The sequence below is a fragment of the Canis aureus genome, chromosome 22 (genome assembly GCF_053574225.1).
Source record: "Canis aureus isolate CA01 chromosome 22, VMU_Caureus_v.1.0, whole genome shotgun sequence".
Lineage (NCBI taxonomy): Eukaryota > Metazoa > Chordata > Mammalia > Carnivora > Canidae > Canis > Canis aureus.
The window spans coordinates 47,652,150-47,674,456 of record NC_135632.1 but is presented as its reverse complement, the minus strand read 5'-3'; the positions used below and the strand labels follow the sequence as shown (position 1 = coordinate 47,674,456).

Genomic DNA, 22,307 nt, shown 5'->3' with positions numbered 1-22,307 from the left:
GGGTTTGGGATGTGAGCAAGTGTTAAGCACTGGCTTCTTCCAATTTCTTGGTTATTAAACTATATTTCAGCATCTAGCTTTAAATGGAAAACATTACATGCATAAAGACTCTTTTTGTATTCTGTAGTGGAATTTCTTGTCAATTTCATTTAATTTCAGATTCCTAGTCACATTTTTACAGCTATGAGAGAGGGGAGGGGGAAGAAATGAAGGAGAGAGAGAGAAGGAGGGAAGAAAGGAGGGAGGGAGGAAGAGAGGGAAAGCAAGGGAGAGAGAGAGAGAGAAGGAAAGGGACACAGGGAGGGAGAGAGGGTCACAGGGAGGGAAGGGAGCAAAAGAGAGAGAGAGCTGGAAGGAGGAGGGAGAGGAAAGGAAGGAGAGAAGAAAGAGGAGGGAGAGGGGGAGAGGAAAAAGAGGGAACATTTAAGTAAAAGAATTTATGAGATACATTAATTCTTATCTAAGCCCATTAATAGAAGCATTGCCACAAAAAAATGTAGAACTGGAAGATAATAAAAATATAATTTTAATTTGTTTGTGAAGCACAAACCTAAGTTTGCTGAATTCTCCTAAGTATGCTGAGTTCACACTTAATTAGGCTTGCACATTCTAGGCATAGTTGTCTCTTTGGTAACTAAGGAAGTGACATAGACATGAATGATAGAATTCTGCTGAGATTTAGCATGAATAAAGAATTCTCAGAGTACAACCTCACTGACTCTTTGCTCCAGTGGCAGCAGAGCATGCCACTCGTGGAATGAGTACTCCTGACTACTGACATGGGTACTCCCTCACTGGCCCGTGTCCTGAGTTAGCCAGATTGTCTTCTCTTTTTGCTACACTGATCTTAACCATGTGCCAGGAATTGTTCTAATTACTCTCCTGGTGTTTCTCATCTGAGATGAAGTATGATACTATTACCTCCATTTTACAGATAAGAAAATCAAGTTCTGGAGTTGGTAAATGCTTTTCCCACATCACATAGCTTAGGGCAGTTGTAGGACTCATCCTCAGCACATGTGTCTATGATATTTGTCACTAATCTATATTCTTTATCTCCTGGGGAAATTTACTGGGTTTCTTCAAGATGAGGGATTGCAGAGATTATGAAAATGCCTATGGCTGAGCCATTAAGCCACTAAATTCACAAAAGCTAATGGAAATGTATCACAAGCCTAGGTGGGTCTCACTAGTTCAGCTGAAACACAGCGTGATCAACATGGTCAAACAGTTTTGCAGTAAAACTAGCCAAGGCAGGATGGTCTATCTTGCATCATGAATTCCCCTGAAAGAGTTCTCCCCCGTGGGATATGAGAAGTAGAGATGGTACATTCTCCACCACCCTTATATGGACATGGAGGGAAGGAGCTATGGTAGAGCACATTTCATTGGACAACTAGGCATAAACTACCTTTGGTTAGAACCATAACAATTACCTGATTCCCATTTCAGTCTTCCTGGGAGACACTGATCTTATGAACATACTCTATTTATGAACTCTTGAAAACCAGTAGTCCAGCTCCAAGATAATGTGTAAGTTAGCTCTCAGTGCAAAATGGACTACCATAGAAGTTCAGGGACACGCAGCAATGACTATGGCTGTGGAGGTCAGCTGACCTAGGCTAGGACAGTCTTAGAAAGACTCATGTCTGATGTAGTCAAGACATCTATGTTGGGCTGGGTTAGGGAGGCTGTCTGCTCACAGGTCTCTACTCGTCCTTCTGGGTCCAGTGGGCTAGCCCAGACATTTTCATTTCATCATGATGGCAGAGGCTCCAGAACACAAGTACAGAAGGCCTGTTAAGGCCAGAGTCAGAACTAACACACCATCCCTTCTGCTGAGTTCCATTGCCTAAGCGAAGTTGTATAGCAGAACCCACAAGCTGGGTATGCCCTGGTCCCAACACTGCAGAAAGCCCTGCAAAGCTAACGCCAACATATGTGGGTACGGAGAGAATGAGGAGCCACATTTAAAATTCTACACTTGACACTAATGGTGTGAAATTGGTAATTTATTTATAAGCTGATTTTTAATTTCCTCTTTTGTTAAACTGCATTTTTCCTGCTTCGTGGAGTCCTTGTGAGAATTGAATGAGGAAAAGCATCTGCAAGTCCGTCCTTAATATGAAAATGGAAAAGTAGCTGACCCAGAGCTCTACCAAGGTCCATCCTTCTTCCTACTTTGCCCAAACCATTGACTCATTTACCCACTCACTTCCCTTCTATGTTCCCATTTCAGAAACAGTCTTCCCTGATGTTCAAGGGGACTGTTTTCCCTGAGGTTGGGAGATTCAATTACAAGACTATTCTTTTTTATTTTGCCTCATTTTAGACCCTTGTATGCTGCCATATGACAATTAAAACTATACAAGCAATTATTTTCCAGGAGGCACAGATGTTGTTTGTTTCATTTGAGAACCCAAGTCCTTATCGGTCCTACTTTTAAGGTCCATTTCTCAGGAAACATTTCATGCACAGAACAACAAAGAACAGCAAATGACATTATTAATATCTAAAGACTCATTAAATTCTACTCAGTGTTAAAATGTTCCAAACTCTCTGGAGAGTTCTGAATATAAATGTTCATTTAACCTACCTTTAAATTGCAGTATTTTGATAGAAATGGAATCAGATTTTGGTCAGCAAATGTTACATAACAGCTGTTTCCAGAGGACTGTTGTCTGTTCCCATTTCCTTTGGATGTTTGAATTTGCAACTATGGGAAGAAATCTTTTCTTGGGTATAAGATTGCCTGTACTAACTTCAGGCTCAGGACAACTTCTCTCCTTGAGATTTGGGGACAGGCATTGTATAGGTCTCTGTGTTTTTAACACCAGCAAAAATGTTGCAGACCCTTCTGGAATCTGTCAGTGAAAACTTCTGTCATTGGACATGTAAAAAACGATTAAGTCAGAAAGAATAAGAGGTTTAGTGCTTCTTTTGAAAGACTAGCTAGAGCATCCTGTGACCTGGTTGAATCTGGAGGAGTTGTTTTCCTAAAGTTTAGGTGTGTGAGTGGACTCAGATGTACTTTGCAGTGTGAGATTGACTCTGCTTGTGTTGGAGGAAAACCAGTAGCAGACAGCAGATTGTGTGTGACTCACAAAACCACTAGGGTATCCATCTGGGGCCTTAGGAAAGTTAAGTAGGAGGTATCCCTGGGCCTTAATTATTAGGTAGGTAGAGCATTGTAATGGGAAATAGGAACCAGGTATCTGCATATTCAGAGGTTTGTAGTAAAAGGGTAAACTTATCCTGGGGAACAAGTTAGGGACTTGGCTCAACCAGGCCAAAACACATTTTACTCTATCTGGGATACAAGATTAAGACTAGATTAACTGTAGGATTTTGATGCTGAGCTGAACTGCTCTGTCCCTCAACCCTCTCACACACTGATAGGGTAGAAACAGCTCTGCATTCATGTGACTTCTCTCACATTCATCTTCACTCTGGTAGAGAATATTTAGAGCTGTTAACTCCTAGTACTGAGATGAAACTGATGTGTGATCTGTGGGTCTGTTTCCAACGTTAGAACTGTGTATATCTGACAGGGCATCAGAATAAAACAGGAAATGAGTATTTCAAAGAGAACTTAATTTGGTGACTGCAGAAATGAGTTTGGGATCACAAGGGATGCTGATATTCCCAGGGACTTGCAAAAATGGAAAACAACCAGTAGTAACAACCACTCACAGAGCTGGAGCTGAGAAATTGAGACCACTTGACATAGATGTCATTCTAGAAGTGCTAGGTTCTTACTGCAACTGAGACACGGAGGTGTGGGGAGAGCTTGGGCATAAGTTCTCCATTCCTCTTGTCCCAAACTCTTGCTGAAGCCTCCCACAGGTGGATAGTCTTAGAATTCAGGGAGTGGGGGCAGCCCCGGTGGCCCAGCGGTTTAGCGCCACCTTTGGCCCGGGGTGTGATCCTGGAGACCCGGACGAGTCCCACATCAGGCTCCCTGCATGGCACCTGCTTCTCCCTCTGCCTGTTTCTCTGCCTTTCTCTCTCTGTGTCTGTCATGAATAAATAAATAAAAATCTTAAAAAAAAAAGAATTCAGGGAGTGAGGGAGTCCTGGTGATATAAGAGGTTAGATCTTGGGGGCCTTAAGACTGGCAGAGAAACCAGCAGATGTGAATGAGAGAGAACAAGTGGAGAATGATGTAAACATCTGTGATATGATTAAGGTCTCTGAAAAATATTTGGCATAGCAGTTCTGACTTCTCTTCTTCAAATAAATCACCCTTGTTCCCTTTTATTGTCTCCTACTTATCAAAGTCCAGGCCTCAGAGATGAAATATTTTATAAATATTCATATCATTTTAATAATTTTTCAGCATAGGATCTTAGAGATTTATTGTTTATGTTGCTGAAACAAAATAAAGGAAAACAAAACAAAAATCCAAAAGTCCAATCTGTGTATTGACATGTAATATGATCTCTGTGTCATAGAGAAGGAAGTTCAAAAAGTCTGCAGGCATTGAATGAAGCCTGTTTGTTCCCCAGGAGTAAAATCGTAGCAAGATCTGATGCTTAAGTTAGAGAATCCCCTGTCTCTCAATACATCTCTATGCCTCCGTCACACTCCGTGATTGTCATGGGACCAATTACACATCCGCATTCACCGACCACCTAATGGGTCCCAGGCATTGCACTAAGTGCTTAGGAGGGATATAGTGGGACATAAGACATCATGGAATTGGACACTAATCCTTTTAGGGACCTGCTTAAATTGCATGCATTTGGCACACTGCTGGCATTCCAGCAATGGTATTTTGCCTAATTTGTATGATAGTAGAAAAGCTAGAGTTTACTAATTGGCTTCAGTAATTGCCCTTCTATATTTTAGATCCTTCTTTGAAATCATTTTCACCCCTTATCTTACATTGTCCCTTCCCTCCCACCTCAGCCATGTGCCTTCCCACAGTGGTGAGAGCCGAGTTCCAGGGGAAGCACAGCAATTTCCAAGCATGTCCAGATATGTGGCATGGAAACAGGCAAATTACACACATAATCTCCTTTGATTTGTTCGTATGCATGACATTTATTTGCACACATCAGTTCTTTTCTTATTTGCTGCTGCCACCAAAATGATTAATGTTGCAAAACTAACAAAAAGCAAAGCATTCTGATTTATAACTTCGATAGCACTTAGTCTGTTCAGGTCTATGTAGTTTTCATTTGTTTAAAATAAAGTAGAAATGGCTAAGTAGGGGAAAAATCCTTGGAAAGGGAAAACAAGACATCACATGGTACATGGTAGACTTGAACAAGTTTCACGAGCATGAGTAACAGTGATCACAGTAGCCCTAAAACATTGCCTAAACACTTACTATCTCCCCCTATGACCCTGAAGGAGATCTCTGGTGGGACTGTATTTTCTTTTCCTTCTGGTCTGAGCCTTGTATGCCTGAAAGCATCTTTTTTCTTTTCTGCCGCTCGTTTTATGCACCTTTAACCAACCTCGACTTTGGGGAGGGTTATCTTAGCAACTCTGGGGAAAGCTACTTGCAGATGCTCAGAGGTTTAGAGTCAGGAGGCAGTTAGGAGATCATATAGTTCATTTCCTCATTTCTCACCTACTGAGAATCCACAGTCTAGAATGCAGAAATAGAAATATCCATGGTGATGGGAATTTTCTGTATCGACACTGTTTGATTTGGTAGCCACTAGCCACATGGAGTTATTGTGCACCTGATATATGGCTATTGTGACTGGGGAACTGAATTCTAAATTTTATTATTTAAAGGTTTCTTTTTTTTTAATTTTTTTATTTATTTATGATAGTCACACACACAGAGAGAGAGAGAGAAGCAGAGACAGGCAGAGGGAGAAGCAGGCTCCATGCACCGGGAGCCCGACGTGGGATTCGATCCCGGGTCCCCAGGATCGCGCCCTGGGTCGAAGGCAGGCGCCAAACCGCTGCGCCACCCAGGGATCCCTCTAAATTTTATTTAACTCTAAAATTAATGTAAATGCAAAGAGGCACATATTGATAGAGGCTGCCATATTGGAAAGTTAGGAAATTCTTGTGATGTGCCCACTGTCACACAGTTTTTAAGTAGAAGGAAGCACCTGATTGCTCAGAGCTTTGACTCATTTCAGGGATCTTAATGGGTTTCAAATACTGGAGAAAATCAACCAGCTAAGCACAGAACACTTAATTAAGATTAAGAAGAGAAGCATCAGCTGTCTCAGCACTGACAAAGCAAAATGGGAGCTGTCAGAATCTGGTAGTGGGAGAGGAAGAGGAGCGCACTGATATTATCTCTTATAATATGGGTATTCCAGGCATAGTGCTCAAAATGATGAAAAGAAAAAGAAGTTTGGATGTATTTTTTAAAAATTTAGAAGGACAGCTGAAATGGAAGCTAAAATATTTATAGAACCATAAAAATCAGGAGGTGGTGGAAGAGAACAGAAAAGACGAGATGAAATAAGTATAAAAATGCTAAATTTGTCTTGAGCAGGAAGTTAATAGAGAAGGTCCTAAAATGGACAAATTAAAGACCAACATAAGCATAAACAGTCACGAAACATCTATAAGCAGAAGAGGTTAAAGTGGTTGTCTCTGTAGAGTGGGGCAATGAGTAGGGGCACAAGGAGTTGATATTTCTCAGCTTTTTATTATTTTTGGCTATGTTTGTGCTTTTTATTTTTTATTTATATTTCCAAGAGTTTCATGGGTTTGAAATTAGGGCAGAGAATTAACTTATCAGAAATATATAGTTTTTTAAATGAAGGAATGCTCAGAAACAACACATAAGGCACAATTAAGTCAATCACTGCTTTTTCTCATGTATTTAGCCAAACATACACAAATATTTACCCACAGAATTATTTATATTTGTCTAATATATAAAGCCAGTGATTTTGTTTGGCAATCTCAGTCTCAGGCTGCCTTAAGTTAGATCTTCAAAATAATTATTCAGTGCAGTCAAAATAAGAAAAACTAGGCTGGATATTATACAAATTCAAATACAACTCACAACAGACTTCAGTCAAAGAACGACAGAAATAAATGCAGATATAGTCTTGCCTATTGGAGTACCCCAGGAAAGAGTGTTCCTATACATTGTCCAGCCTGGCTATTTGTCATACAAGCTGGGACTGCCTTGGTTAGAGCCAAGGAGTTTACTTATGGGAATTAGAAGCAAGGCAGAGATGCCCTGACTAGGGCAATTGAAATCCAGTTTTGAGCTAGACATTGAGAAACATGGACATCTGGCTATGGATAAGGGTTGGGGATGCACAGTTAATCTGCTGCAGAGATTTTGCACAGACACAGAAGGGCCAGTCTCAGAGTGGAATGAGTCTGCAGATCCTCACAAGGCATGAGCAGCTGAGCATATAGTTAATGGGTTGGGAGAAGACCTGTTAGACCAAAGTGACTGGGCCCCAATCAATCAGTGGGTGTATAGAAAGGACTGGCCCAGCATAGTCACCCTGATACATCCACCCCTGCTTTGCAGAAGCTTGTTCTCCGAGTTCACACTTGAGAAGAAGTAAATGGGGCACAAATGGGGTGCAGCATAACATGATGCCTTGGGCAATAACCATCTGACCTTCTAACCATGGTCAGATAGGACTCTAGCATAATGACAGATTTATTCTTACATGTGCCTTGTACTTAATTAGCTTTAGCATCTCCATTTTCAAGTCTCACTTCCTAAAATCTCATATAGTCACTTCACATTCTTGAATATGATCCACACATTAAACCTCCTGAAAAGCCATTGTACATCTCTGGTCTAAAATGGCATAGGATTCTCTCCATCCAGGCCTTACTAGGACACTAAACTAAACTAAAATAAAGTAACTATCATAACATAACATAACATAACATAACATAACATAACATAACATAACATAAAACATAACATAAAATTCCTCTCTACTAGAAATGAATTCTGGAGGCAGTCTAGTTCATGGTTTTTCTCTGCCTGATGGGTGTAGAAAGATAAATATTCATCCCGGGGATTTTACTCTCCCTACCTAAATCAGTGATAGGCTTCCAATATCAGCAATCTGGTATGCAGTGCATTCACTTAGTGGACATTTTTCTGGGTCTCCAACACCAGATTCTTGTCAAAAATTCCCAAAGAAACTGTAAGCTAGCCCTATGTTGCCAATGGAGAATAAAAGATCCAGACCTCCTCCTCACTCTCATCAGTTTCTGTAGAACTTTTTTATTGAGTGTGGGTTTTCCTTCCAGAAACCCCTTTGCTTTTATTTTAGGCTTGTTGCTCTTGCATGATTCCAGGAATCACTGCAGGTGTCCTACTTACTTCAAAACTGATTACACACAAAGTCATGCCTACTGTCTTGGTGTGTACAGGCTGCCATAACAAAATACCATAAGCAACACATTTTAATATTTTTTGTAGTTCTGGGGCTGGAAAATCCAAGGTCAAAGTGTTAACTGATTTACTCCTCGTGAAGTCTCTCTTCCTGGCTTGCATATGGTCACCTTCACACCATGTCTTCACATGGTCTTTTCTTAGTATGTGCAAATGGAAGGAGAGAGATAGCTCTTTCTCTTTCCCTTCCTATAAGGCCACTAAGGACATAATGAGGTCCCACCCTCATCACTTAATCTAATTCTAATTACCACCTAAAGGTTTCATATCCAAATACTCTTCCACTGGGCTTTGATATATGAATTTGTGGGGGCAAACATTAATCCACAACAACCTACTCCTGTTCCTTCCCCCAGTTCCTGTTTTTCTCACATGCAAAATAATTCACGCCATCCTAACACCCTTAAAATTTTCACTTACAAAAAAAAAAAAAAATTTCACTTACTCCAGTGTCAACTCTAAAGTTCAAAGTTTAAAAATCTCATCTAAATCAGATATGAAGCAGACTGGAAGAATAACTTATCCTGAGGCAAAACTCCTCTCCAGCTGTGAATCTGTCAAACAAGACAAGTTATGTACTTCCAAAATACAATGGTGGAGCAGATATAGGACAGACAGCACCCCCTCTCCCATTCCAACAGGGAGAAATAGGAAAGAAGTAAAGGGTGATAAGGTCCCAAGAAAGAAAAAAAAAAACAGCAAAGCATATTTTCTACATGATCTGTGGTTCAATACTCTGTCTTCTAGGCACACTGGGGGGGGGGGGGGTTGGTTTCATCTGGCAGTCCCATCTAAAGACCCTCAGAGCTGGCAGTCCCATCTAAAGACCCTCTGAGTTGGCAGTGCAACCCTCATAACTATGTCAGGTGGCAGTAGGCTCTCAAGGCTTTGAGCAGTCTTGTCTCCAAGGCTCTGGACAGCAGCCAGGGGAGCAAAGGTAGTCATGATCATTTCTGAATCACTTTGAGGATGGTTATTTCCTTTTCTTAAAGAAGAGCACATATTCACAGTACCAAATAGCTGTATTGTCCAGTCCTGTAGGGTTAAAAAAGTTCAACAAGGCTTACTTCATTTTGTTTTGCTTTTTCTGTCTCCTTTAGTACCAGATGGCAGTGTTTCGCTTGCATAACCCCATCTCTATTCCTGGCATGTGCTGAGATGGCTGCTTCAGTCCGAGAGTGGTGCCCATGATCTCTTTATCAAATGACTGTTCAGTCACACTCTTGGTCTTCACCTCAGAACAAGCTTTCTCACTTTTTGCAACATGGATCTGCTTATGATTTTCAAATAGTCAAGTTCCAGTTTCCTTTCGCTTAACTTTTCTACAATTCACGTCTCTCCTGCATCTGACTATAAGCAGTTAGGAAGACCCAAGCCATACCTTTAATGCTTTGTTTAGAAACCTCCTCTGCTAAATATCCAATTATATTACTCACAAGTTCCATCACCCACAAAACATGAGAACAAATTTCAGTCAAGTCCTTTGTTACTTTATAACAAAGATCTTCCTTCTTCCAGTCCCCAATAATATGCTTCCCATTTCCATCTGGGATCTCACTGGGATTGCTTTTAGCTTCCATATTTCTACTATGTACCTTAAAAACAGTTATAGCCTCTGCCCATTACCCAGTTCCTAAGTCAATTCCGCATTATTAAATATTTGTTACAGCAGCACCCACTTTTCAGTACCAAAATCTGACTCAGTTGCTCAGGATGCCATAAGAAAATACCATCTATTTTGGAGGCTGGGAAGTCCAAGGTCAAGGTGCCAGCTAATCCCATGTCTGATAACACAATTACCACCAAAAGGTTCAATTTCCAACACTGGGGTTTAGGGCTTCAACACAAACATTCAATTTCTAGCAAATCCTTAACATGAATATAAATATATTCTTTGCTCACACATCTAGCTAAGGGTAGATATAGAGCATATTTCCTTTCTCTATTTTCCAACCCTCTGATTAGACTAACTTATCCCTCTTGATTTGTTTCCCTCCATCCCCTCTTAGTATGAGTGTTTAAATTTGGATCACACCATCCACAGGATATGTTAGCATGCATCTTGGTCTATACAATACAATTTGTAAATGTAATCATTCTTGTCCCTTGTATCTTCCAACTCAAAACCAGTATTTATACATATATTTTTTCTTCCACTTAAGTTGCATCTTTTGGCCAGGGCAAAGTTTTCCTTGGTTCACAAAGAAATAGTATAGGACCGGAACACAAACATTCCTGACAGTTGTGTGGTCCTGCTGCTGGAGTTGCTATGGGGCCCCCAGCTTCAGATTTCATAGTAACTCTCAATCTTGGGTTTGTATTAGCTCTCAATCTGTTTATTACAGTTTCCAGTGCTCTGTGTTGTTTGCTTAACTTTTGGCATTCTGACTTCAGTGATTTGACCATTTGGAGGTCAGCTTGACCCAGGTACAAAGCAATCTAGACCGTCTCATTTCTTTCATGCCACCTGAGGTGTCTTCTGAGCTGCAGCTGGGGGAGATTCAGCAGCACTAAATTGTTTTTGTAATTGTTGATGTGTTTAAGACTTACAACGTATATCTTCAAAATCAGGCAAGAGAGGCTTCCAGCTGGCTAGGATTTCAACAAAATAATTCAAACCTTAAGCCATAGACCCATGGCAAAATAGATCCTGTTTCTTCCTGCTAGTTAAAGAGAAATATGAGAAAAAGATTGTTTTGTTTTGTTTTACAATTTAGATGGGAAGTGTGCGGATGAAAGAGGGAAGGCAGAAGAGAATGGTAAAGAAAGAGCAAATTATTTTTTATACAGGAACATTTTCTCATCTTACTAATATAGGTGATATGGAGACTTTTTTTTTCCTTTTACTATTGCATCTACCTCTGATGTTAATCATGATTTAAAATTAGCTATTGGTCACTGAGTGTAGACACTTTATCTTTGTCATTAATATCAGTGAAGTTGTCATAAAATGTAGATGGATTTGAAAGAGGACTCATATAGTTCAGGAGATTTTATGGGAAAGTTTTCAAGTGTAGGACAATTTGGAGTCAAGGAATCTTCATTCAATTCTAAATTTTTCAGTTAATGATGGTATATAAATTGTTTAAGCTCCCAGGGCCTTAGTATCCACATTTATCAGTAAAGGGTTGGTAAAGTGATACTTAAGACTCTCAGTTCTAACAGAAATATCATATGCTGTGCTACTCTATGCAGTGCTATTCCACTCTGTTCCCCCGTGTTCTTAAAGTCATTCGTAGATAGAGAATCCTATAATTTATCATCCAAACCAGACACTTTTGATATCCCTCAAAGTCAGAACAAAATACCGCTTTGTGAAAGAATTGACTTTTTAAAGTGTTTGAAAAATCACAGAAGGATACACCATGTCACACAAGGAAGCATCAAGGTTAATTGAGACACAGAAGGAACTAGGGAAAAACATGAGCAAAAGCTTTTATTGTCTAGTTCTGGAATGATTAGGATGGTGTACAGTGACTCACAGTGTGAAAGCCTGATAGATAAAGTTACTGGGTTATGAGCTCTAGATTGGTTGATTTGCACAGGCCAGTCCTTTACTATCTCTAAGAATTGGCTAACCCTGGGAGAGGAAGTCCCTCTAGGTCAGCAAGGCCCCAAAATGCCAAAGCATCAGAATAAAAAGACTTGTTTAATACAGGTTATCCTGAGTTTGAATATGTGCTGTCATATATGTCTCATGGCCCTAGGCATATCAACTTGTCTCAATAAACAGGAGTGCTAATAATGCAACAGCCTTACTGGGTTGTTATGAGGGTTAAACTAAACAGTCTGGTATACAGCAGGTGCTCACAAAATGATAGACATTAGTCAATATGCAAAGAATATCTTTAACACGTTATATACATTTATGCATATGATTAGATAAGTCTTGAGCAAGGTATACCTCAATTTTATGGAGAGAGGGCTTCACTGCTGTTTTGAAAATGACCTCCATTGTCAGCCATTTTTTTGAACAATATTCTGAATAATTCTGCAAAATAGACTAAGTGCTCCTGGAAACCTGAGTCTGTCTTGAGGTTTCTGCAACTTCTTGCTTTGAACAAAGCTAAAATAGCCTAAGTACCTTCCTTCCCTGGGGGATGATGGTGCTACAGACTTCACAGGGGAAGCAGGAGATACAGCGGACGGTGTATCTGTATGCCAAAGAAAGTTTCTTAAACTTCCAAATTTTCAAAAAAGAAGTTACTTCTGGCTGCTTTGCAAGTTTCAGAGGAAGCTCTGTTTAGGTTGATACAGTGACAGCAGGATCTCCTTCCAACACCAAACAGGAATTTTTACAAGCACAGGAGAATGTTACAGAGGGGCCCTCAATATGGCATGTGGAAGCTGCAATGGACAGAGGATAAGCTTTATTGTTAAGCATTAGCTTTTGCTTGCCAGTGTTTAGGGATCGGGTGATATAGAGCCATTAACTTCAGACCTTTGTCCCTTGTACCAGGGATGACATCAGTGGATCAGAAAAGAAATCACAAATGATATGTTGTAGGAGCTGTGAAGGAGAGTAACTGTGTTTGCAGCAGAGGCAAACATAGCAGCCCTCCCTGGGGACTTCTGCTATTCTCATGCTGTCATTCACTATAAAATAGGATCCTGATCAGGAATCCTGTGACAGTGAGAAGCTTTCCCCTGGGCCTCCTTCAGGGGCTGGAGTGGGTCTTTGCCAGGCAACGTTAGTAGGCTGACATTGCTTAAAATGAGCCTAAATATATAGAAAGAGACTAGAGTGTGGGCAGCATAAACATGCTCTTAACTTCTCTCATTATAAGAGTTAAAAATATCTTTGGAATCTTCCATTTCATTCCTTCCTGGACCAAGAAACACCAATGTACTTTGGAACAATTACAGCAAGCCCATATACCATTGTGCCCTCGATATTCGAAAGCAATGTTATTAAATGTTAAGTGGTCTCTTTACTCTTTTCAGTTATTTTTATGTATTTCTTTTAAGAAATAGCTGAGGTAACATTTAATGTAACTTTTGTATCATGGAATTTGTTGACAAAATATAAGTTACAACTCTGACCTTTGGAAAATTACTTTCCTTATGAGATAATTTATAACCTGTAGAAGATATTTGCTGTGTTAACGTTTTCCTTCTGGCCTCTTACTCTGTTACTGTTTCTTTTTATTGCATTGAGTAGACCCAATACGCAGCTAAGCTTCTAGGATTAAGACAACTATATATTTTTCCAAATAGTTTCTTTTTTCTTTTTTTACTGTTCTTTTTTTTAATAAATTTATTTTTTTATTGGTGTTCAATTTGTCAACATACAGAATAACACCCAGTGCTCATCCCATCAAGTACCGACCTCAGTGCCCGCCACCCAGTCACCCCCACCCCCCGCCCACCTCCCCTTCTACCACCCCTAGTTTGTTTCCCAGAGTTAAGAGTCTTTCATGTTCTGTCTCCCTTTCTGATATTTCCCACTTATTTTTTCTCCTTTCCCCTTTATTCCCTTTCACTATTATTTATATTCCCCAAATGAATGAGAACATATAATGTTTGTCCTTCTCCAATTGACTTATTTCACTCAGCATAATACCCTCCAGTTCCATCCATGTCGAAGCAAAGGAGGGTATTTGTCGTTTCTAATGGCTGAGGAATATTCCATTGTATACATAGACCACATCTTCTTTATCCATTCATCTTTCGATGGACACCAAGGCTCCTTCCACAGTTTGGCTATTGTGGACATTGCTGCTAGAAACATCGGGGTGCAGGTGTCCCAGCGTTTCATTGCATCTGTATCTTTGGGGTAAATCCCCAGCAGTGCAATTGCTGGGTCGTAGGGCAGGTCTATTTTTAACTCTTTGAGGAACCTCCACACAGTTTTCCAGAGTGGCTGCACCAGTTCACATTCCCACCAACAGTGCAAGAGGGTTCCCTTTTCTCCGCATCCTCTTCAACATTTGTGGTTTCCTGCCTTGTTAATTTTCCCCATTCTCACTGGTGTGAGGTGGGATCTCATTGTGGTTTTGATTTGTATTTCCCTGATAGCAAGTGATGCAGAGCATTTTCTCATGTGCGTGTTGGCCATGTCTATGTCTTCCTCTGTGAGATTTCTCTTCATGTCTTTTGCCCATTTCATGATTGGATTGTTTGTTTCTTTGCTGTTGAGTTTAATAACTTCTTTATAGATCTAGCCCTTTATCTGATATGTCATTTGCAAATATCTTCTCCCATTCTGTAGGTTGTCTTTGAGTTTTGTTGACTGTATCCTTTGCTGTGCAAAAGCTTCTTATCTTGATGAAGTCCCAATAGTTCTTTTCTGCTTTTGTTTCTTTTGCCTTCGTGGATGTATCTTGCAAGAAGTTGCTGTGGTCGAGTTCAAAAGGGTGTTGCCTGTGTTCTCCTCTAGGATTTTGATGGAATCTTGTCTCACATTTAGATCTTTCATCCATTTTGAGTTTATCTTTGTGTATGGTGAAAAAGAGTGGTCTAGTTTCATTCTTCTGCATGTGGATGTCCAATTTTCCCAGCACCATTTATTGAAGAGACTTTTTCCCAGTGGATAGTCTTTCCTCCTTTGTCGAATATTAGTTCACCGTAAAGTTGAGGGTCCACTTCTGGGTTCCCTCTTCTGTTCCATTGATCTATGTGTCTGTTTTTGTGCCAGGACCACACTGTCTTGATGACCACAGCTTTGTAGTACAACCTGAAATCTGGCATTCCGATGCCCCCAACTATGGTTTTCTTTTTTAAAACTCCCCCGGCTATTCGGGGTCTTTTCTGATTCCACACAAATCTTAAAATAATTTGTTCCAATTCTCTGAAGAAAGTCCATGGTATTTTGATAGGGATTGCATTAAACGTGTAAAGTCCCCTGGGTAACATTGACATTTTCACAATATTAATTCTGCCAATCCATAAGCATGGAATATTTTTCCATCTCTTTGTGTCTTCCTCAATTTCTTTCAAAAGTGTTCTATGGTTTTTAGGGTATAGATCCTTTACCTCTTTGGTTAGGTTTATTCCTCGGTATCTTATGCTTTTGGGTGCAATTGTAAATGGGATTGACTCCTTAATTTCTCTTTCTTCAGTCTCATTGTTAGTATATAGAAATGCCACTGACTTCTGGGCATTAATTTTGTATCCTGCCACCCTGCCAAATTGCTGTATGAGTTCTAGCAATCTTGGGCCAAAAGATTCCACCCCAAATAGCTTCTGAAGGGTATACTGAGATAGGGTACTGGGCCATGCCCACTGTGAACCAGATTAGCCTTGTGTTGTTTAGTGAAAGTTCTTAATTTAGGTAAAGAGGGAAGCGAAAGAGGAGATAAAATAAGATTTTTTGTTTGAGCATTTACAAATGCCATGCGTCTTACATGTCTTGATGACCACAGCTGTGTAGTACAACCTGAAATCTGGCATTCCTATATATTTTATATATTTTCATAGATAATCTTCATAACAACTCTTAGAGGTAGATATTATTGTAATCTCCATTTTCAAGTGAAAACAATGAAGTAGAGACATTAAGTAAATTGTCCAAGATCACAATTAACTGAATCAGCCAGGGATCCAAACTAATTCAGATAAAACTGTTCAATTATTTTTTCTTTATCAAATTATGCAGGTAAATAGTTATTGAAATCAAATGGCAAAAAAAAAAAAATCTGTCCCCATTCTTCAGTCTTGTTCTACAGAGGCATACATTTTTTTGCATTTGTAAAAAACTATTTTTTCCTGATACATATCTCTATATTTCTTTTTTTGAAAAGATATTATTTTATTAAAATTGATTAAAATAAAAAGTAATTAATATTACTGTAAATACGTAATTTAAATTCATTTTCTTTCCTCTGAGATTTTATTAATTAATTTTTTGATGTTACAAACTAGATCTTGATTGAAATTTTTTTTTAAATTTAAGTTTAAGTTTGTTAACATACAGTGTAATATTGGTTTCTGGAGAGGATTCAAGGAATCATCCCTTACATGCAACACCCAGTGTTCATCACAAAAAGTGCCCTCCATCACCCATCTACCCCATCCCCCTCCTACTTCCCTCCATCAACTCCCAGTTTGTTCTCTATCATTCAGAGTCTCTTATGATTTATTTCCCTCTCTTCCTTCCCCTTTCACATGTGTTCATATGTTTTCTTTCTTAAATTCCACATATGAAGATATCACATGGTATTTGTCTTTCTTGGACTGACTTATTTCACTTAGCATAATAAACTCTAGCTCCATCCACAGTGTTACAAATGGCAATATTTCATTTATTTTGATGGTCAAATAATACTCTATAATATATATACCACATCTTCTTTATCCATTCATCAGTTGATGGACATTTCCTTGGCAATGGTCAGCTTTTGTTGAATTTCTTGGGAGTTCTCTCCCCTTGGATTTTGATGCCTGTATCCTTCTCCAGATTAGGGAAATTTTCATCTATAATTTTCTCAAATAAACCTTCTGCTCCTTTTCCTCTCTTTTATCTTTTTGTTAATTTTTTTTTATTCATGAGAGATGCAGAGAGAGAGGCACAGGCAGAGGGAGAAGCAGGCTCCATGCAGGGAGCCCAACGTGGGACCTGATCCCAGGTCTCCAGGATCAGGCCCTGGGCCGAAGGTGGGGCTAAACTGCTGAGCCACCCGGGCTGCCCATTTTCCTCTCTTTTAAACTTCTGGGGCTCCTGTGATACAAATATTATTCCATTTTAATAAGACCATAAGTCTACCTTTGTGATGTATTGTCTGTTTCCTTTTGTCTCAGGTTCATTATTTTCCACAATTTTATCTTCTATATCACTGATTTGTCCCTCTGTTTCATTCAGTCTCATTTTTATGGAATTCAACTGTATTAGAATCTATGTTATAGCATTGTTAATTTAGGCTTGACTAGATTTTATTTAATTTTTAATTTTATTTTCTTCATCTGTTTATTGAAGTTTGATTTGTCAACATATAGTTTAACACCCAGTGCTCATCCAATCAAGTGCCTTCCTCAGTGCCCATCACCCAGTCACTCTATCCCCCTGCCCACCTCCCCTATGCAACCCTGAGTTAGGAGTCTCTCATGGTTTGTCTCCCTCTCTAATTTTTCCCACTCAATTCCCCTTCTTACCCTTAGAATCCCTTTCATTATTTCTTATATTCCCCGTATGAGTGAAACCATATGATGATTGTCCTTCTCCAATTGACTTATTTCAATGTGTAATATTCTCCAGTTCCATCCACGTTGAAGCAAATGGTTGGTATTCATCCTTTCTGATGGCTGAGTAATATTCCATTGTATGTATATACCACATCTTCTTTATCCATTCATCTGTCGAAGGACATTGTGGCTCTTTCGACAGTTTGGCTATTGTGGACGTTGCTGCTATGAAAGTTGGGGTGTCCTGGCATTTCACTACATCAGTATCTTTGGGGTAAATCCCCAGTAGTGCAATTGCTGGGTTGTAGGGTAGCTCTATTTTTAACTTTCTGAGGAACCTCTACAAGTTTTCCAGAGTAGCTGTACCAGTTTGCATTCCCACCAACAGTGCAAGAGGGTTCCACCTTCTCCACACCCTCTGCAACATTTGTTGTTTCCCATCTTGTTAATTTTAGCCACTCACACTGGCGTGAGGTGGTATCTCATTGTGGTTTTGGTTTGCATTTCCCTGATGGCAAGTGAGGCAGAGCATTTTCTCATGTGCTTCTTGGCCATGTGTAGGTCTTTGGAGAAATATCTGTTCATGTCTTCTGCCCATTTCTTGACTAGATTGTTTTTTGGGTGCTAAATTTCAAAAGTTCTCTATAGATCTTGGATACTAGCCCTTTATCTGATATGTCATTTGCAAATATCTTCTCCCATTCTGTAGGTTGTTTTTTAGTTTTGTTGAATTATTCTGTTGTTGTAGAGAAGATTTTATCCTGATTAAGTCTCAATAGTTCATTTTTGCTTTTGTTTCCCTTGCCTTCATAGATGTATCTTGCAAGAAGTTACTGTGGCCAAGTTAAAAAAAGGGTGCCGCCAGTGTTCTCCTCTAGCATTTTGATAGATTCTTGTCTCACATTTAGATCTTTCATCCATTTGGAGTTTATCTTTGTGTCTGGTGTAAGAAAATGGTCGAGTTTCATTCTTCTGCATGTGGCCATTCAATTTTTGCAACACCATTTATTGAAGAGACTGTCCTTTTTCCAGTGGATATTCATTTCTGCTTTGTGAAATATTAGTAGATCATAGAGTTGAGGGCCCATTTCTGGGTTTTCTCTTCTGTTCCATTGATCTATGTGTCTGTTTTTGTGCCACTACCATACTGTCTTGATGATCACAGCTTTGTAATACAGCTTGAAATGCAGCATGGTGATGCCCCCGGCATTGATTTTATTTTTCAATATTCCTCTGGCTATTCAGGGTCTTTTCTGTTTTGTACAAATCTTGGGATTATTTGTTCCAAAAAAGACCATGGTATTTTGATAAAGATTGAACTGAATGTGTAAATTGCTCTGGGTAACAGACATTTTCACAATATTTTTCTTCCAATCCATGAGCATGGAATATCTTTCCTTTTTTTGTGTGTGTCTTCCTCAATTTCTTTCAGAAGTGTTCTGTAGTTTTTAGGGTATAGATCCTTTATTCATTTGATTAGGTTTATTCCTAAGTACCTTATGCTTTTGGGTGCAATAGTAAGTGGGATTGATTACTTAATTTCTCTTTCTTGAGTCTATTGTTAGTGTATAGAAATGCCACTGATTTCTGAACATTGATTTTGTGTCCTGCCACATTGCTGAATTGCTGTCTGAGTTCTAGCAATCTTGGGGTAGAGTCTTTTGGATTTTCTCTATATAGCATCATGTCATCTGCAAAGAGGGGGAATTTGATTCTTCTTTGCCAATTTGAATGCCTTTTATTTCTTTTTGTTGTCTGATTGCTGAGGCTAGGACTTCTAATACTATGTTGAATAACAATGGTGAGAGTGGTAATCTCTGTAGTGTTCTTGATCTTAGGGGAAAGGCTCTCAGTTTTTCCCCATTGAGAATGATATTTACTGTGGGATTTTCATAAATGACTTTTAAAATACTGAGGATTATTCCATTTTTACACTTTGAAGAGTTTTAATCAGGAATGGATGCTGTATTTTGTCAAAGCTTTCTCTGCATCTATTGAGAATCATATGGCTTTTGTTTTTTTCTCTTGTTAATATGATCTTTCATGTTGATTGTTTTACGAGTGTTGAACCAACTTTGCATCCTGGGGATAAATCCCACTTGGTCATGGTGAATAATCCTCTTAATGTACCTTGGATCCTATTGGCTAGTATCTTGTTGAGAATTTTTGCATCCGTGTTCATCAGGGATATTGGTCTATACTTCTTTTTGGTGAGGTCCTTGTCTGGTTTTGGAATCTGATTTTGGAATCAAACCTCATAAAATGAGTTTGGAAGTTTTCCCTCCCTTTCTATCTTTCGAAACAGCTTTAATAGAATAGGTATTATTTCTTCTTTAAACATTTGAGAGAATTCCCCTGGGAAGCCATCTGGCCCTGGACTTTTGTGTCTTGGGGTTTTTTGATGACTTCTTCCATTTCCTCTCTGGTTATCGGCCTGTTCAGGTTTCGTATTTCTTCCTGTTCCAGTTTTGGTAATTTGTGGTCTTCCAGAAATGCATCCATTTCTTCTAGATTGCCTAATTAGATGGCATATAGCTGCTCATAATACGTTTTAAAAATCTTTTGTATTTCCTTGGTATTGGTTGTGATCTCTCCTTCTTCATTAATGATTTTATTAATTTGAGCCTTTTTTCTTTTTAATAAGGCTGGCTAGGGATGTATCTATCTTATTAATTCTTTCAAATTCTTTTAAATCCTGGTTTTGTTGATCTGTTCTACAGTTCTTCTGGTCTCTATTTCATTGAGTCCTGCCCAAATCTTTATTATTCTCTGTCTTCTTCTGCTTGGTGTAAGCTTTACTTGCTGTTCTTTCTCCAATTCCTTTATGTGCGAGGTTAGCTTGTGAATTTGAGTTTTTTCCAATTTTTTGAGGGAGGCTTGTATTGTGATGTATTTCCCTCTTAGGACTACTTTTGCTGTGTCCCAAAGATTTTGAACAGTTGTATCTTATTTTCAATAGTTTCCATGAATCTTTTTAATTATTCTCTAATTTCCTGGTTGACCCATTCATCAAAAGATGCTGGTGCACCCCAGCATCTTTTAGTAGGATGCTTTTTAAACTCCATCTTTGAGTTTCTTCCAAATTTCTTCTTGTGATTGAGTTCTAGTTTCAAAGCATTGTAGTCTGAAAATATGCAGGGGATAATCCTCATCTTTTGATACCAGTTGAGACCCTATTTGTGACCCAGTATTTGGTCTATTCTTGAGAAAGTTCCATGTGCACTTGAGAAGAATGTGTATTCAGTTGCTTTCAGAAGAAAAGTTCTGTATATATCTGTGAAATCTATTTGGTCCAGTGTATCATTTAAAGCCCTTGTTTCTTTGGTAATATTCTGCTTGTAAAATCTGTCATTTGCTGAAAGTGCCGTGTTAAAGTCTCCCAGTATTAGTGTATTATTATCTAAGTACATCTTTACTTTGGTTATTAATTGATTGATTTACTTGGCAGCTCCCATATTAGAGGCATAAATATTCATGATTGTTAGATCTTGTTGGATAGACCCTTAAAGTATGATATAGTGTCCCTCTTCATCTCTTAAATCAGTTTTTGGTATAAACTCTAATTTATCTGACATAGAGGATTGCTACCCTGGCTTTCTATTGAGGACCATTTGAATGGTAAATTGTTCTCCACCCCTTCATATTCAGGATGGAGGTGTCCTTAGGTCTAAAATGAGTGTCTTGTAGACAGCATATAGATGGGTCTTGCTTTTTTATCCAGTCTCATACCCTGTGTCTTTTGATGGGATCATTTAGCCCGTTCATGGTCAGAGTAACTATTGAAAGATATGAATTTAATGTCATTGTATTACTATTCAATCCCTGTTTTGTGGATTGTTTCTTTGGGCTCCCTCTTTCTTTTACAGGCCCCCTCTTAATATTTGTTGCAGAGCTGGTTTGGTGGTCACATATTCTTTCAGTTTCTGCCTATTTGGAAACTCTTTATCTCTCCTTCTATTCTGAATGACAGCGTGGCTGGATAAAGTATTCTTGGTTGCAGGTTCTTCTCATTTAGGACCCTGAATATATCCTGCCAACCCTATCTAGCCTGCCAGGTCTGCTGTTAATCTGATATTTCTCCTCATATAAGTTAAGAGTCTCTTGTCTCGAGCTGCTTTGCAAGTTTCACTATTAAATTTTGAGGTGTTGAACAGTTTTTACTGATTTTGGGGGTGTCTTCTCTATCTTTTGGATTTGAATGCCTGTCTCTTTCCCCAGATTTGGGACGTTCTCAGCTACAATTTGTTCAAATATACTTTGTGATCCTCTCTCTCTCTCTCTCAGCCTCTTCTGGAATCCCAATTAGATGTATATCCTTCCTTCTCAAGGTATCATGTATTTCCCTAAGCCTTTCCTCGTGGGCTCTTAATTGTTTTTCTCTTTTTACCTCAGCTTCCTTCCTTACTATCAACTTGTCTTCTGTGTCACTCACTCTGTCTTCCACCTCATTAACCCTAGCAGTTAGAGCATCCAGTTTGAATTGCATCTCATTTAATCTATTTTTTATTTTGGCCTGATTAGATCTCAATTCTGTAGTAACAAAATCTCTGTTTTCCAGAGTCACCAGTAGTTTTATGATCGTACTTCTGAATTGGCTTTCTGGGGGGATCCCTGGGTGGCTCAGTGGTTTAGCACCTGCCTTTGGCCCAGGACATGATCCTGGAGTCCCGGGATTGAGTCCTGCATCTGGCTCCTGGCATGGAGCCTGCTTCTCCCTTTGCCTTTGTCTCTGTCTCTGTCTGTCTCTCTGTCTCTCTGTCTCTCTCTATCACAAGTGAATGAATAAAATCTAAAAAAAAAATTGAATTGATTTTCTGACATTGTA

At 39.1% G+C, this 22,307-nt stretch overlaps 1 long non-coding RNA gene across 1 annotated transcript; it reads left to right on the top strand.

The window, feature by feature from the left end:
* The first annotated feature begins 691 nt into the window (after positions 1-691).
* Positions 692-2,388, top strand: LOC144294389 (uncharacterized). The gene is made up of 2 exons (XR_013361788.1): positions 692-783; positions 2,076-2,388. It is a non-coding gene; the product is annotated as an uncharacterized LOC144294389 (long non-coding RNA).
* Positions 2,389-22,307: the final 19,919 nt, after the last annotated feature.